Source organism: Panthera pardus, unplaced genomic scaffold (genome assembly GCF_024362965.1).
Source record: "Panthera pardus isolate Hobbes unplaced genomic scaffold, ASM2436296v1 HiC_scaffold_27, whole genome shotgun sequence".
Taxonomy (NCBI): domain Eukaryota; kingdom Metazoa; phylum Chordata; class Mammalia; order Carnivora; family Felidae; genus Panthera; species Panthera pardus.
The window spans coordinates 111,047,002-111,064,063 of NW_026526843.1; positions in this window are offsets into that span (position 1 = coordinate 111,047,002).

Sequence of the window (17,062 nt, forward strand, 5' to 3'; positions counted from 1 at the left end):
CAACAACACGAACGTGCCCGGGGGCTTGCACTTGCCGTTTACCTGACGTCTCTTCTCACCACGTTCGCGGTTGTCTCTGCTGCCCCTGCAGCGCGGGGGGCCGCCTTTGTACACCGGCCAGCAGGGGACCCGGTTCACAGTGTCCTGGGGACACCTGCTGCTTACCCGGCTTTGAGGGAACAGGATTCTCAATTTGGCCTTTAGAAGAAGCCGGTGCTTAAAGCTGAGTGACATATAGGTGGAAAGGAAGGCATTTGCAGCCTCTAATTACATTATAAACCTCAAGCCACAAATCTCTCTTTGATGGGTCTGGAAATGCCCCTTTCTCCTGAGACGTCAGTGCTGCTTGGGTGAGAATTGTTGGCTCCACAGCCAGCCAGGGTGTCGAGTCAGCACGGGCTGTCTCCTACCCTGGGTCGGACTCCCACCCACCCATGCTGCGCTTAGCCCCAGGCCCTGTCATTCGTGGCTGGGGGGGAGCTTTGGGAAGAGGCTGCTGTGGCGTGGGGAGACGTGCCCACTGAGGTCTATGAAGGCCACACGCGGTGTTGTCTAGGGACCGGGCTTGTGCCACTGGGGCAGTGATACCCTCTGCTTGCCCCCCTTCCCAGCCTTTGACGGGAACTGGAATCCACCTGGCTACCTGCAGGCCAGGGAATCGGGAGAAGAACAAAGGGCTTGTTGCTGCGGCCAAGGTGAGCCTATGGATCCCTGGTGGTTCGGTTCCATGCTCCCTCCCGAGTCAGAAGTTCGCAGCCTTTCAACACAAACTTTACCTAAGAATTATCAGCCTGGAACCATGATTCCTGGTCTGAGGCATGTGATCCACACAAGGGTCACAGGGGGGTGGGGGGTGGGGGGTGGGCACTGGCAAACTTCAGGCCCCATCATTATTCTGCTTGTTTCAGATAGCTTGGGTCACTTACCTCCCCACCCCTCACAACTGTCTCCAGCTAACCTCCTTTAAGGTTTCGGCGGGATTTCTATCAGACTCTTTCTCATGACTTAATTTCCCATTTCTTCTAAAAAAAATGTTTGGGTCAACTAGCCTACAGAATAGCTTTTCAGAGTCTTTTAGGAAATAGAATTAGTCCCCAAGAATGTTGATAATTTGCTCGGACTTGTCACGATGGCTTCGGCTGGCTTCAGTTCAGAAATGATAAAAAATTGGAATGACTTACAAAAATCCATATTTGGGGGTAGTGATCCTCCTTGTAAAATAAAAACTAGAGAGAAAAATGAAAGATTTAAAGATGGTACAGTTACTGTCTTAACCAAGAAAGTCCTCGACAGTGAGTAGGAAATTCTAAAGTGAGATCAAAGATTTGTTTAGATTCAAATGCAAAACTCTCATACTTTAAGCATGAAAAAGTACATCTGTAATGGTGAAAACTCCAAGCAAAAGGAGGAAGGGAGGGAGGAAGGAAGGAAGGAAGGATGGAGGGAGGGAGGGAGGAAGAGAGGGAGGAAAGGAGGGAAGGAAAGGTAGCCAATTACTGAGAGATGATGTCAATATAGTGATTATCTTCATAAACAGCATAATTAATACAGCAGGAAAGGATTTAGATTCCATTTTACGAGTGAGGAAATTGAGGCTCAGAAGAGTTTTCTGCTTTCAGTTTTTAAGTATCAACAACTTAAAATATGTACTTTGCAATGATTCTTAAATATCGGGTTTGAAGCCCAATGAACCCACAGGAATTTGGATCCTTTTGGGGGCAAAACCCAGTATGAATTAGTGAAGAGTCTGAATTACAGATTTTTTTTTTCAATTATTTTCGAGACCATTCCAGTTAACTGCAATGCCCAGAGCACCTGGTACAATTGTAAAGGGAGATTTCAAGCTGAAGGGTGGTGATGCCAAACCTCTAAAAGCCACACTCAAAAGCTGCTAAGCTGAAAACTTTAACAGCAGGGAAAAAAGCGTGAGAGGTCATTCTGGCCGACTTTACTCCTCATTAAATAAAAAAGGCAATTTTCCAGAACAGCTCACTACCACCAGGTCAAATAACTGACCTCCCACATCAGTGAAACAAAATAGGGTGTATTTGGGGTCCTCAGGGCGCCATTTTAATAAATTGCTATTTATTTTAATTAATGTATTGGTGGATTTTATAGTAAGTAGCATATATGAGTGCTGGAAAGAACTAGTTCCAAATATTGCAAATAATCCAACTGAAACTTATTAGACCAAGGGATTTCTAAGCAAAGTGAGATTGTAGCAATGCCCTGCCGAAATTGTGAACAAGTTCAAGTTAAAGGAGATGAACTGTTAAGGTTTACTATATTAACCCAACTTGTAGGTTATTTTCCATCTGTGTTCTAGCTATACACTCAAAAAGTGTAGGCTCACCCTGCTGATAAAGATAAGTCACCTGGAAGCTGTCCACCCTCTGCTTAAATAATTTTTTAAATCGAAGGTTTGATAACCAGTCAATTAGTAAGAATTTAATGAACCTCTTTATATCGATAGCCCCACGCTGTCCTGAATGGTTCTGGGAATTCAGTTTTATTTAAAATCCCTTCACATAAGGAACTTGGAGAGGTGTTTTCAATGCAGATATTTTCAGTGGGTCACATTTCAAGCCACGGTAAGAAACAACAGAGCAAATTCTTTGAAAGCAGGAACTGAACCTTACTTCTTTACTTCAAGGTTTCTCCACTTTGGCACTATTAACATTTGGGACCGGATGATTCTCTGTTGTAGGGCACTGTCCTGGGCACTGTAGGATATTGAGCAGCATCTCTGGTCTCTCGCATGAGATGCCAGTAGCCCCCCTCCCTCCTGCCCCCCATCGCCCCAGTCGGGACAACAAAAATGTCTGCAGGCATTGCCAAAAGTCCCCTGAGGGGCAAAGTCACCCCTGGTTGAGAAACACTGTTTTATCCCCAGGGTTTGTTTTATTGTACCTGGTCCACAGCAGGACCTCATAAACTCTTTGCAGAAAGAATTTAATCAAGAAATGATCCAGGATAGAGATCTGTACCTGGTACCCTACTCCTATCTTCTGGCTTACCACCACGTGCCTGATCTGACCAGGAAACTATCCTTTGGAAACTATTCATTCGTCCAAAGGGCCATCACTCATCCAGCATGTAACAGGGCCCTCTAGAAGCTTCTCCCTAGAACACAGGGTTCAGCAAATCTACGACACCTCACAAAAAGGGCTGGAACTCAGCCAGTTCTGAAGGGATGCCTCACCAACACCATGAAACTCGAAGGAACCGTTACTCAAAACTCACCCTAATGATGACCATTCGTCAGTCTTATTTGCAAGGGCAGCCTAACCCAGGAAGTTACAAACATTGCCAGGAAGTTGGGTGTATTTTACTTTTTCCTCATGTTTTACGTGAATTCTTCTTGGTGCACTTGAGCCTAGTCTTTTGCCTGTTCTTAATGGAAACAAAAGCTGAACCTCCTCCTCCTTGAAACACCAGATCTTTCCACGGCTTCCTTCCCTTGGACTCGAGTCCCATCTCTTCTCACACTCTCTGAGCTCCTACTGTGTAGTCCTTCTGTCATCTGGCTTGCTCTTTCCCCAGTTTCTCCATTTACTTTGTAGAATCAAGAACTCCAGGTAGGTGACAGAAATGTTCTAAAATCGACTGCGGTGATGGTTGTACAACTCTGTGAATATACTAAAAAAATTGAATTGTACCATCTAAGTGGGTGAATTGTATGGTATGTGAATTGTATCTCAGTAAAGCTGTTATCTTTTTAAAAATAATAAAAGAACCCCAGATCGAAATTGGGACTGCTTGTGGGTTCCAGCAAAGCCTCCTAGAGCTAACTAGTTCCTTCCCATCTTTGGTCAGTTATGTACCTCGGGTAACATATCTCCACTTCCCATTGGGCCCTGATGTCTTTGATTAGTTATTTCCTGCTTACACCTCCTCATTTCCCTCTGGACCCCGCCCATCTGACTCTCCCAGGTTTCTCTTTACCGTCAGAACTTTGCTGGGAGCATCACCGGTCCATGTCTCATTTCTCTGAGTCTTGGATTCCTTCTTCCAAGTGGTTTGCCCTGAATAGGCCTTCCCAGGCCTTTAGCTTGGTCCTCACCATTTCTCTCCCAGGGTTCAAACTATATTTGGCCACAGCCTCTTAATTCAAGCAAAGTCACACAAAGGAGACCAGTGTATAAAAGAATCACACAACAGCAGCCGCTCTGGTCTAGAGTCCCGCCTGGCCCTGTGACTACAGCAGCTGTCACCCCACAGCACCCTCTCCATCAGGACTTCGGATAGCAGAGCCGTGTACCTTCTACTATTTTCTCTCTTACATCTTCTCCATGAGCAGAGGGGACATTCGGGGCACATGTGGTCCAGTAACCTCCGAGCTCAGAATTAGGAGACCAGGTTCCCGACTATCATTCCCTCCTCTGGAAGGAGGGCTGGGCACCAGCACCAGAGAAATGGTCAAGGACCCAAGCACTATCCTCACAAAGCAAAGACTCGTCCCCTGACTACAGGATGCAGCAGGAATCTGTCCCCAACGTGGCCACGGTGGCAGTGGAGACTGTTGAAATGCCTTCATGAATCCCGTCCTCCTTGAGGCAAGGCCAGCAAACAGAACAGAAAGTTGGTTCTTATCAAGTGATGCTTTTTTAATGCAGCATTATGATTTCAAGTGCCATACTAATGGAAACTGGCTAACAAGGTCTTGCCTGGCAGAAGTCCATGGGGGAATCTTGTTAGTACAGGGATAACATTATTGGTGAAGAGGATATCAACTATTTGTAGGTGAATGGGTGCTCCTAAGATACTTGAGGGTGGATGAGAACAGTGTGTTTTCTTTGTGTGGCAGGGGGTGGGGGAATGCGACCTGGCAGGCAGTAGAAGAGCCAGATAATGGAGGGCTCACTCTTTAAGCCCTGAGACCGTTTTATTGCAACTGTTTTCAATGGGAATCTTTTCAAAATGCATCAAGCACCTGGCAGGGGTAACCCTTCCTTGACTCTGTCATTGTCCTGGCCACAGGTGACTGGCCTAGGCAGGAATGATATGATGCCCTGCGGAGATGTCCAGGGGAGAGAGCCGTTTGTCTCCAGCTTGTATCGCTCTCCCATCCCCAGTGCACACTGCACACTGGTGCCTTGCTTCCTTTTCATGTCCCTTCTTTTCTTCCATGACGGCAGGGCATGCCTGGACAGCCATCACTAGCCAACGGGCTCTCACCCATAACCTGGCCCATAACACGAGATGGTCCCCACTCCCCTGGTAAGTGCCTTGTCACTGCCCTGTGAAGCCCAGCCCCAGCGTCCTGTCTAGAAAGATCCTCTGTGGCTCCTTTCCTCCACACACTTCCCTGAAACCCACTACAGGGCAGTGAGACTCTAGGGAAGGCCTCTCCCTCCCATCTAATTGAGCAAGCGAGGTTCTGGGCTTTAGGTTGGAAGCTCCCTGAGACGGGCCCACATCGTAGAAGTGACTGCTGCGTCCATGGCCCACAGTGCAGAGTAGCTAGGAAGGCCTCGACAGTTGCTTAATTGAACTGAAACACAGAGTCCCTTCTTTACTTTCTTATTTATCACTTCTTGGCTGTAGTGGCCCCTGCCCTTGACTCGGCCACTGTCAGGCCCTTCTGTGGGCTTATTCTGGATCCTGGTGACTTATGCAAGTACCAGATGCACAGGACACTGTATTTTAGACATTTCACTTAGAACTTGCCTGTCCTATTTATTAACTCTTCAGGCCCTTCCCTTGTTGCCACCATGAAAGTTAAAATCCAGCAGAATCCTTTCAGGCCATTGCAAATTTCCAAATTAACGAAGTTGGAATCAGTGTCTCACTGAAGTTTCTCCCTCCCTTCCTTTGCTTCTCCCTCCCTCCCTCTCTTTCTTTCTTTTTGTTCTTTGGTAACATCCAGAAGTGCTGCTTCTGTTTCATGTTATAAGTGACAATAATTACCCAGGGAGCCATGGCACCTCTCAGGCCCCATCTCACCTACTCCCTGGGTGCTTTTACCCCGCTCCCTTCTTAGCTTTCCTGGTGCACCTCTCACCACACTCTCCTGTCTCCCGAGTGTGTCTTCCTTTCCCCTCCGGACAGTGAGGCTGATGTTCCACCCTGTTCTCCCTCTCTGCTGCAGACACAGACCCCCCTGTGGCTGCAGCCCTCACCCGCGTGCCCTCGCACTGTGCCCCCATCTGCTCTGCTAGCGGCGGCCAACATCTTCATTGTGTTGATTCCTCTCCATCGCCAACCCTTCACACTCAGACACCCAAGATCCTACCTGCCATCTTCACAGGGCGATCCTCTAGGTGCTTCAGACTTGTCATCCCTAAAACTTAATGCAGCGTCTCCCTTCCTCACCCCAGCCGTGGACTGAACTGAGCTGCACACCCTCTACCGCCCCTTCCCCACTGCCCAAGTGAGAAACGGGAGGCTGGTCTCTGTGACCTTGCCCTCTCCTTCACCTCCCACGTCCCCTCTTGCTCACTTTGCCTCCTTGATCTTCCCCAAATCCACCATTCCTTTCCTCCACACTTACTGTTCTTGACCCAACCAACATCATTTGCCCATGCTTCTATTTTTTTTCTTTTAAAGATTTCACTTTTTTAAAAGTAATCTCTACACCCAGTGTGGAACTCGAACCCACAACCCCAGGAACAAAAGTCCCATGCTCCACTGACTGAGCCAGCCAGGCACCCCTTGCCTCGAGTTTTAATTTTTTTTCAACGTTTATTTATTTTTGAGAGACGAAGAGAGTGCAAGCGGGACAGGGGCAGAGAGACAGGGGGACAGGATCTGAAGCAGGCTTCGCACTGTCAGCACAGAGCCCGATGGGAGTCTTGAACGCAAGAACCATGAGATCATGACCTGAGCTGAAGTTGGACGCTCAACCGGCCAAGCCACCCAGGTGCCCCCCTTGCCTAGACTTTTAAAATGGCCTCAGAACTGGGTGGGGACCATGCCTCCATTTTCAGCCACTGCCTCCAATCTCTTTTCTATCTTCCGCCAGAATAGTTTTGGTAAAAGCCAAATCTTACCATGTCATTCCGGGATGTAGACGCTTCTGGTGTTGGATTTATCCTTATACCCTGAAGAGGCCTCCTATCTCCAGCCTTCTGAGATCAGACTCCAGACCACCTCTGTGACTGGAGCTCTCCCCTTCACCCCTGTGGATAAGCTCCAGGAATACAGAAGGTTAACAGTTCCCAGCATAAGCTTCTGTGGGTCCACCCTTCAGTGCCCTGACACTCCCTCTGGCTAATTCTTCAAGATTTAGCTCAAAATAACTCGTCCTCCAGAAAGATTTCCGTGACTACTCCAGCATAAGCTGCCTCCTGCCCTCCCACGGCAACATGTGTACTCATATATCATTTTGTCCATCTCACTCACTTGAAAGCATGTGTCTGTCCATCCCACCATACCATAAACTGCTCTAGGGCCAAGGTCAAGTTCATTGTATCTCTCACACCTAGCACAGTGCATGGCATTTAGGGAGCCTTCAATTTAATTTAAGCTAGGAGGTGGCTAGGGACTCTTGATAGAAGTTAGAAGCACTGGCTTTAGAGCCAGAGTCTGGATTCAGCTGCCACTTCTCCTTTCTCCCATGTGACTTCACGCAAGTCACTTCATCTCTCTGTTCCCACTTCTTTACCTGTAAAATGGGAATAATAAAATACACGAGGTAATGCATCTGAGGCACCAAGGACAGGGTGCTTGATACATTCTTTGTGTTACATTTTGTTTATGGGTAGTGACAGAGAGCAAGGCCAACAAATGTCACAGAAATTCCTGATTTTATAAAGTCTTTAATTGCAGCTGACATGTTTTTAGGTTCCACTTCGTCCCACAAAGGTAGGTGTCTAGCCAAGCACTTTCATGCCCTCCTCCAGGCTACTGACTAATAGTTGAAGCATCTTCAATGTCATCTCATTTTCCTTCTGGGCCTGAGAGAGGGTTGCTCACTCGCCCATCACCAGGAGAAGGGACTAGTCAGAAAAGGAGAGGAATAGGGGCGCCTGGGCAGCTCAGTCGGTTGAGCACCCGACTGAGCCTCAGGTCATGATCTCGCCACCTGTGAGTTCGAGCCCCGTGTCGGGTTCTGTGCTGACAGCTTATAGCCTGCTTTGGATTCTGTTTCTTCCCCTCTCTCTGCCCCTCCCTCCCTCCCTCTCAAAACTAAATAAACACTTAAAAATTTTTACAAGAAAAGGAGATGAAGAGACCGGCGTGGAGAAAAAAACCTCAGAGGCAAGTCTGACCATGGAATCAGAGTGATACCTGTTCTTTAAGTTGATTCTCTTTTGGATTCCTCATCTGTGGAACCACTACTCGGTGGCCTTCTCGTGGGGAGTGGGGATCAGTGACATAAGGCACATGCCCGCGGCCCTCCAGAACCAGGGCGCATTCCCTCCTCCTCCTGTAGCCGATGGGCCCCAGGGACAAGCCCTGTCCAGAGGCAGCTGGCTGCTCGGCCTCACGGTCCGCTGAAGGCCACGGCCCAGGGGCAGCTGTGTCGCGACGCCGTGTCGCTGTGCAGCCCCGGGGTCCTGCAACCTCGCGGGCCAGGCCATGGGGCCTTCCTCTGAGGTAAATATATAGAGCGGTTCTCCCTTTTATCAAACTCTTCTTATAAATATCTGGTGTCCTACGGCAGATAAACCTTTATTTGAATTAGAAATATAAATTCGCTTTACAAGAGATAACGGTAGTTCCTTTTTTCGATGAGAGAGGTTTCTTGTGTGCCCTTTAAACAAGATCTAGCATGTGGGAAGCCTCTCAGGAGCACAGCTACTAGACAAATTGGGGGCAACTGTATATGAAATAACTACAGGAAAGGGTCTTTGAGGTCAGTGTGGAAAAGAAATCCCTCACTCATCCTGTGTAAGAGCTCCTGACCTCCAACACAGAGAGGAGCCTTTGCAGTAAAGGGATTTTTAAAAAGTCAGAACAGCCTCTGCTTCTCGGATGGCCCGCTGGGGAGAAACCACCCTGTACCCACGCCGTCTTTGCTGGGAGGACAGCGCCTCCTGCCGGCAGCCACGGCGACAACCGCAGGGCACTCCCGCACACACAGTGGTGGGGACACAGGCACCTTGCTAATGACTTTGGTCCTCTGGAAGAAGCTAGTCTGTGAGCAACTTCGAGGACATTCGTGGGAAGGATCCAGACCGAAAATCCTCGGGGGCCCAAGCTTTCAGGAAGGAGCCCCCTCACCCTTTAGTGGTGGATGGAAAACCTCGTTTCAGCCAAGCCAGGGAGAGAGACCGAACGACACGCCGGAGGACGCCACGTGCTACGAGCGCACGGAGCCCAAGCGGCTGCCCCGACCCTCACGGGGACGAGAGAAATGCAGGCGGCGAAGGGCGGTGGGGCTGTCGGAAGGCCACAGGGAAGGACAGACGGCCAGGTCTCCGAGGGAGCGCGAGCCCCTGACTCGGGCCACTGGCCTCGGGGGAGGCGGGCCCCTTGCCCGCAGCGCCAGGGCCGCCACCAGTCGCCCCTCGAGGTGCCTGTCCTTAACCCGGGCTGCCCCTGGATTCGCCAGGGGAGCTGTGAGGAGTCCCAGCGCCCAGGCCTGGGGCCCAGAGGTTCCCGGGGCGCGGGGCAGGGGAGGCAGGGCGCTGAACTTGCCCCATTCCGGGGGATTCTCGGGCATCGGGCTGAGGGGCACCGCTCTGTAGGCCGCGTGGAGCCGGTCACCGGATCAGTGCATTTGACTGTCGCGTCGCCCCGGCCGGTTCACGTTACCGACCCGGTTTCCGTGCGGCAGGAAGCGGCGAGCCAGGCCCAGGGTGCGGCAAGGAGAGCTGGGAAGTACTGTCCATGCGACCCAGAGGACCGCGGCCCACTCTGCCCACGAGACACAAGGGTACAGCATGCTCACAGAGCAGCGCTGACCGTGTGGGGCGCGGGGCTCTCGGCGGGCTTCTAGTCGACTCCGTGACAACCTCTGCAACGCGGGGGATGGGCCCCAAGGCCCGCCTAACGATTGCCATCCCAGATGTGTGTGTGTCCGTGTGCGAGGGAGAGAGAGTGTGCGGGGGAGAGACTGTGGGGGGGAGGGAGGGAGGGAGGGAGAGAGAGAAAGGAAGGGAAAGAATGCGTGGGAGAGAGAGAGAGAGAGCCAGGGAGATAGAGCGAGAGACACAGACGTGGAGGGAGGAGTGGGGCTTCCGAGGGGCAGAGAACAGGAAGGAGACGGGCCAGGAGTCGGTAGGTGAAAGCCGACACCTCCCCATCGCTGTGCCAGTCTGACCGCAGCCAGCCTGCCTTCCAGGCTGAGTCTGGGCCTCAGACCCCTGGGAGGCAACCACCGGGGAGCGCTGGTGACCAGTGCTGACCCGGCTCTGGGGAGCCATGTGGCAACGAGCCCCCACCCTGCTCCGGGCTGAGCGACACCTTGTCCTGCCCGTGGTGGCCACGCGCCGTCCACCAGGCTCAGAAGTCGGGACCTCTCCTCACTTGCCTTTGTCCTGGCGGTGACGCCAGTCCCACGTTTCCTGGCAGGGGTCCCCGACCTCGGGCAATCTTGAACGGAACTCCTTCCCCCATTTTCAAGAGAAAGGTGGTTGTGCCTGATTATCTGCTGGCTATGTTTCACCCAACAACTCAGGCCATCCTGAGACGGACACCTCCGCCTCTGACAACAGCCCGGAAAAAGGTGAAACGGAGATGCTGGAGTTGCCTCCAAAGAGAATACCTGGACGGGATCCCATCAAGGGCACTGCGCATAGCGGATGATGGGTTCTGTCTGCTGACAGCTCGCCCCACGCCCACCCCCAATAGCTGCCAGAATGATCTGTCCAGAATGTCCGGAATGCTGGTCTGGCTGTGGGACACCCACCCCCCATTTATGATCCCTTCATTGCTTCCCACGGGCCCTGAGATCCCATCCAAAGGTGACCCAGGGGCCTTCCTGTTCCAGGCCTCGTTCAGCCCTCCAAGTTCATAATGACTCCCCAATACCCGGCCCACATTTCAATCTCTCTCGACACTTGTGGTTCACCACGTGCCTCAAGATCACACAGCCTGGCAGAGACCTGGAATGCAGGGAATGTGTCGTCCTTTCGGTGTGGCCCCCAACCGCTCTAGTGGCGGGCTGAGCACGGGCTGTTGTGAACATGAAGAATCTGAACCTGAACCAAGGTGGACCGGGGGGATGAGTGCTCACGGGCAGAGCCAAGATTCTTCTTAGAAACTTGGGGTTAGCTTTACCTCACAGATAAATAAAGGGCCGCTCAGAATCCCAGGTTCCCAGATCCTAAGATCTGACATTGGCAACACATAGGTCAGATTAGGCCTGCGTGACATTTTGTTTGGCCTGTGTTTGCATACACCTGCGCCCACATCTTACAACTGGGACATTTCACGCTCCAATCGGCCTTTCTACTTGCTTTCGAAACACTGGAAGATCTGGAGCCTAAGACTCAAACTGTTGCATGTCAACAACCACAGGGATTACTGCTGTCCTTAGGGGCAACGGGGGTCCCCAACCGGACGCAGCCCCCTCCAGGCACCCGGGCACGACACCCAGCCAGCTTCTCACAGCCCGGCCACTGACCTGGCCCGGCCCGAAAGTATGTCTGCAGTCACTTGAGCCTGAAAAAACCGTTGACAGCCTCGTGCTAGAAGCAACGCTTCGCGTTCTCCACATCTTCCGTTTTCCTCTTCTTGGGAAAGCCGCTGTACCCAGCCCTGGTGCACGTAAGCAGGGCCACGTGAGTTCTACCAGTCGGCTCCGAGTACGAGTACCACGTGTCACCTGTGGACCGAGGCGATGAAAACATCTTTGGAGGCCACATGTTCCGTGAGCAGAGTGACCACAACCACGTCTTAATCATTCCCTTTACTTATTACATAATCACAAAGCTCGCGATCCTTCGCACTCTTGTCGTAAGTATATCCGCTAGCAGGCCGTGCAAACGTTTGGCAATGTCTGGAGTGGAGCTCGGTGCTCATTGTCAACCTTCTCCACTCTGGCCAGTGCCTCTCCACAGTCGGCTGACGGAGGGAAGCTCGCACGTCACTGATTAAACCAGGCGTCTCAGGAAGGGATCGTTTCGGGGCACACCTTCCTAACCAGAGTCGTTTCTTGTGTACCTGCAGTTTTTCTAACACAAACATTGCTGTGGATCTCAGCAGCATCCACGCTAACTTCTGAAATAGATGAGTACGTAAATGAATAAAGCAAGATGCCACATTAGAAACCAGCAATCCTCACACTATCGACGTTTCCAAACGGTGACCCTCATACGCTGATGGTACATTGTAGATCAACGTCCCATACAGAAATTAGATATATACTCATTATAGGAAAAGCAGACAACAAGAAAATACTGTAAAAGGATAAAAGGGGAAACCAAAAAAGAAGAAATAAATCTACATGACCACACATAACTTGCCCACAAAGTATATGCAGTAACCCCTTCTTCTTCTTGAGAGTTGACCTCATTGTGTCACACGCACGCACTGAAAGACAAGTGAAGACAAGAGCCAGGCACTCCATCAGAGAGAAGACATACAAATAACCACCGGAGCAGGTTGCACAAATCAACTATTTCATGCAACAAGAAGAAACTTTGCACATTTTCCTTTACAGGAAAGAGCATTCACTCCAAAACCTCACTGGGATGTTGGGCAAAGATTTGCCCAGCTCAGATTCGAGAGATGAGAACTTGAAACAGAAACCAGCCGCCAAGAATTTCCCATGTGCCCATAGGCGACAGACAGCTTTCCAGCAGATTTTGTGGTTGTTATCAGTGGAGGGAGGGAATCAGGGGGAGAAGGGTTCGGTGGTGAGGTTTGGGGGAAGATAGGATAATAATCGTCAAAACTTTGCCTTTAAAAACAGGGCAGAAAAATAGAATGGCTGTTTCAGTTAGAGATGGTTGTGTAACAACAAACATTTGTTCTCTCACATTTTCCGTGGGGCAGGAATTTGGCAGTGACTTAGCCAGTTGCCTGTATCTCAGGGCGTCTCGCTAGGTGGCAGTCAAGCTGTCAGCGGGGCTGTGATCTCATCTGAAGGCTCCACGGGCGGTGGAGTTGGGATCTGCCTCCCAGCTCACTCACAAAGTTGTTGGTAGTTAGTCCTCGGACCTCACACCTGAGATCTTTCAAGGGCTGCCTCACGGTATGGTCGCTGGCTCCCCCCAGAGCAAGCAGTTTGAGAGGGTGCCCAAGACAGAAGCCACAGTCTTTTCAATCTGGTCTCAAAACTGACATCTCATCACTTCTCCTGTATCTAGTCATGAGAAAGCAGAGAGCAAGTACAACCACATTCAATGGGAGAGGAATACACAAAGGTGCGGGGACCAGGAAAATGGGATCATGGGGACATTTTCCACAGTGAGGAGAAAAGAGCCGCTTTCAATATTTCTAATGGGGTTTATGAGTTTAATGATAAGAGAGTACGGAAAATGGAAAGAGGACGAAGATGCCTTGGCTGGTATGAAGTGTGTGGGCCAGGACACAGCCAGAAACGAGATTAGCCAGGTAGGGGAGAATCCTATTAGAGTTCGGAGGGCCACAATTTTACAAATGTATCCAGCTGACGTAAAAATTTATTTCAGGTTCATGGTGAATAACATCCTGAAGAAGATAGGAAGGATTGACCATCAACACAGGTAACTTGTGTGTATAAAATACCACAGCAGAGATGATGCCAAAAGGGATGAAGAGACTTAGCTGTGTGCTACAGAAGGAAGCAACAGAACCTGATAATTGACTGTGTGTGTGTGTGTGTGTGTGTGTGTGTGTGTGAGAGAGAGAGAGAGAGAGAGAGAGAGAGACAGAGAGAGAGAGGTATAAGATACCAACTTTATGCTGCATGTTGAGATTTCCAAGCTCCAGGAAATATCACCCCTCCCCCCGCCCCCTGCTCCCAGGTTCTGAAAAGTTGAGAAATCAAACAATAAAGATGGGCGGCCCCACTCTTGGTTTCTGATTCTGCAGGTCTGGGGTGGGCCCGAGAATATGCATTTCTCACAAGCTCCCAGGTGAAGCTGATACTGCTGGTCTGGGACTTAGAGACCCACATCTGACCTGTTCGATGGGGCCTTTCAATGCTGCAGCCACACGTGGCTGGTGAGCACGTGAACGGGGCCAGGCTGAAATGAGATGTGTCCCAAGTGCGAAACACACATCGAGCTTTAAAGACAAGACACAAAAACAGTGTATACTATCTCTTTAATAATTTCATTTACTTATATGTTGAAATGATAATATTTTAGATATGTTAGATTAAGTAATAATGTTAAAATCGATATTACCTGTTTATTTGTACTTCTTTAAATTTTTTTTAAGCAAACCTGATAGCACATGTGGGGCTCAAACTCACAGCCCCGAGATCAAGAGATCAAGATCACACTCCACTGACTGAAGCAGCCAGGAGCTCCTGTTTATTTTTACTTTTTTTTTTTTAAGTTTAAATATTATGAGCGAGCTAGAAAGAGAGAGAGAGAGAGAGAGAGCAGGGGATGTGGCATCGAGAGAGAGGGAGGAAGAATCGCAAGCAGGCTCCGTGCTGTCAGCACAGACCCGACATAGGGCTCAATCTCATGAGTTGTGAGATCATGACCTGAGCCTAAATCAAGAGTTGATGTTTAACAGACTCTTAACTACCCAGTTGCCCCTATTTTTACTCCTTAATGTGGTTATTGGGAAACTTAAATTACGTGTATGGCTCGAATTATATCTCTATTGGACAGCACTATAACAGACAATTAAAAGAGGTAGGATATCAACCTGTGAAAAAGACGGATGACAAGGGCGCCTGGGTGGCTCAGTCGGTTGAGCATCCGACTTCGGCTCAGGTCGTGATCTCGCAGTATGTGGGTTCGAGCCCCGCATCAGGCTCTGTGCTGACAGCTCAGAGACTGGATCCTGCTTTGGATTCTGTGATTCCCTCTCTCTCTGCCCCTCCCCCGCTCTCTCTCTCTGTCTCTCTCTCTCTCTCAAAAATAAACATTTAAAATTTTTTTTAAAAAAGATGACATTGGGATAATCACAAATTTAAATACTGCATGGATGTTTAGTGATCTTAAGGAGTGGTTAAGTTTTAAAATACTTGTTAAGTTTTAGAATAGTTTCAGATTTAGGTAAAAGGTGCTGAGATAGTAGAGAGAGTACCCACACCCATTTCCCCCGCTTGCTAGTGTCTTGTAGTACATTCACCACAAAGAATGAATCAATATCGACACGTTATTACGAGCAAAAGCCCACCCTGAATTCAGATTTCCTTGGTTCTCCCCTGTTTCTGTTTCAGGATCCCGTGCAGGAAACCACATCGTGTTTACTCACCGTGCACGCCTCCTTGTGCTGCGACAGTTTCTCTGACTTTCCTTTTTTTGATGACCTTGGCAGTTTTGAGGAGGACTGGTCAGGTATTTGGAAGAATGTTCCCCTGCTGGGATTTGTCTGGTGATTTTCCTCATGATGGGACTGGGGTGATGGGTTCTGGAGGGGAAGACGGCAGGGGTGAAATGCCCTTCTCATTACATTGTCTCGGAGGGATGTGCTATCAGCATGACCGATGGCTGGTGCCGTTGACCCTGATCACCTGGCTGAGGTCGTGTTTATCGGGTCTCTCCACTGGAAACCTACACTCTGCCCCTGTCCACACTGTCCTCTTTGGAAGGAAGTCTCTGCACACCCCACACTTAAGGAGTGGGGAGCAGTGCTCCACCCTTGAGAGTGAGAATCTACAGAATTTGGGGTTCTCCTGTCTCTTCTCCCCCATTTGTTTGTTTCCTCGCTCCCTCATTTACAGCAGTGTGCACTCGTGGGGATCTCGTTCATGCGCCAGGTTCTAATCCTACGCTACTTCACTTGTTGCTCAAATTGTTCCAGACCGAACCGCTGGGAGCTCTTTCACTTGGCCCCTGTGTCGCTTTGAAATGCCCCACCGTGGGTGCTTTGTGGAGCACATCCCTCTGACACTACAGGATGCTCCAGACTCACCTGGAATGTTCCCTGCCCCAGTCCTAGGGTCAGACATTTCTCCGAGGAGCCCTGGTTCCTTTCCTTACAGAATAGCGTTAGAAATGAATTATTAAAGTGTGACAATAGTAGGGTTACTTTAAAAAAATTTTTTTTAACGTTCATTTATTTTTGAGACAGAGAGAGGCAGAGCATGAACGGGGGAGGGTCAGAGAGAGGGAGACACAGAATCTGAAACAGGCTCTAGGCTCTGAGCTGTCAGCACAGAGCCCGACGCGGGGCTCGAACTCACGGACCGCGAGATCGTGACCTGAGCCGAAGTCGGCCGCTTCACCGACTGAGCCACCCAGGCGCCCCTAGGGTTACTTTTTTAAAAGTCTCTATCTTTTCGATATACACACTGACCTGTTTAGATTACGTGGTAAGTCATAGTTGCTTGAAAACAACTTGGAAATGAGGGGTGTGGGTGGGTGTATGGATGAAACAAGACTGGTCATGAGTTGATCATTATTGAAGCTGGGTGATCGGTCTGGGGTTCCTGTTACTCTTCTGTTTTTACAGGTTCTTGAAATGTACTATCACAAAGCTTTTTAAAAAGAAGGGAATAGTTGACAGAGCCGATGGAAACAGGTGTTTTATTGGAGATACCAACGATAAGCACATCTTTGACCCTTTGTACTTTTATTTTTAACCTCCAAGTCCAAAGCATGAAAAAAGTGGCCTCTCCATTGTAGAGAAAAATAGTAGCCTGGCTCAAACAAAATGGCATCAGCCACCAGCTGGTCTGGAGACATAAGATATAAATTGTCTATAGGACGTAGGACAGCTTTATTAAAACTTCAGTGTTTACAGGTCATAGTTAGATCTTCAAATCCTAGTTAAGCACACACACACACACACACACACACACACACACACCCGGAACACCAAGCCACTTATTCAAAGCACTTGGTTCATGAGTTGGACAAATTTTTCAGTATATTCATACTTAACGGTCAGGATTTCCTCAGTTCTTCTACAAGGCGCGTCTGCCTTGGTCACAAGAATCCTCTGGATCACTCATCTTTCGTGACCGTTCAAACATATGTGACGTGTCCCATGGTGGTAGTGGGGAGCCACACTTGGATTCATGAAGTACAAACATCAGTAACAATTAGTTTATTTTTAA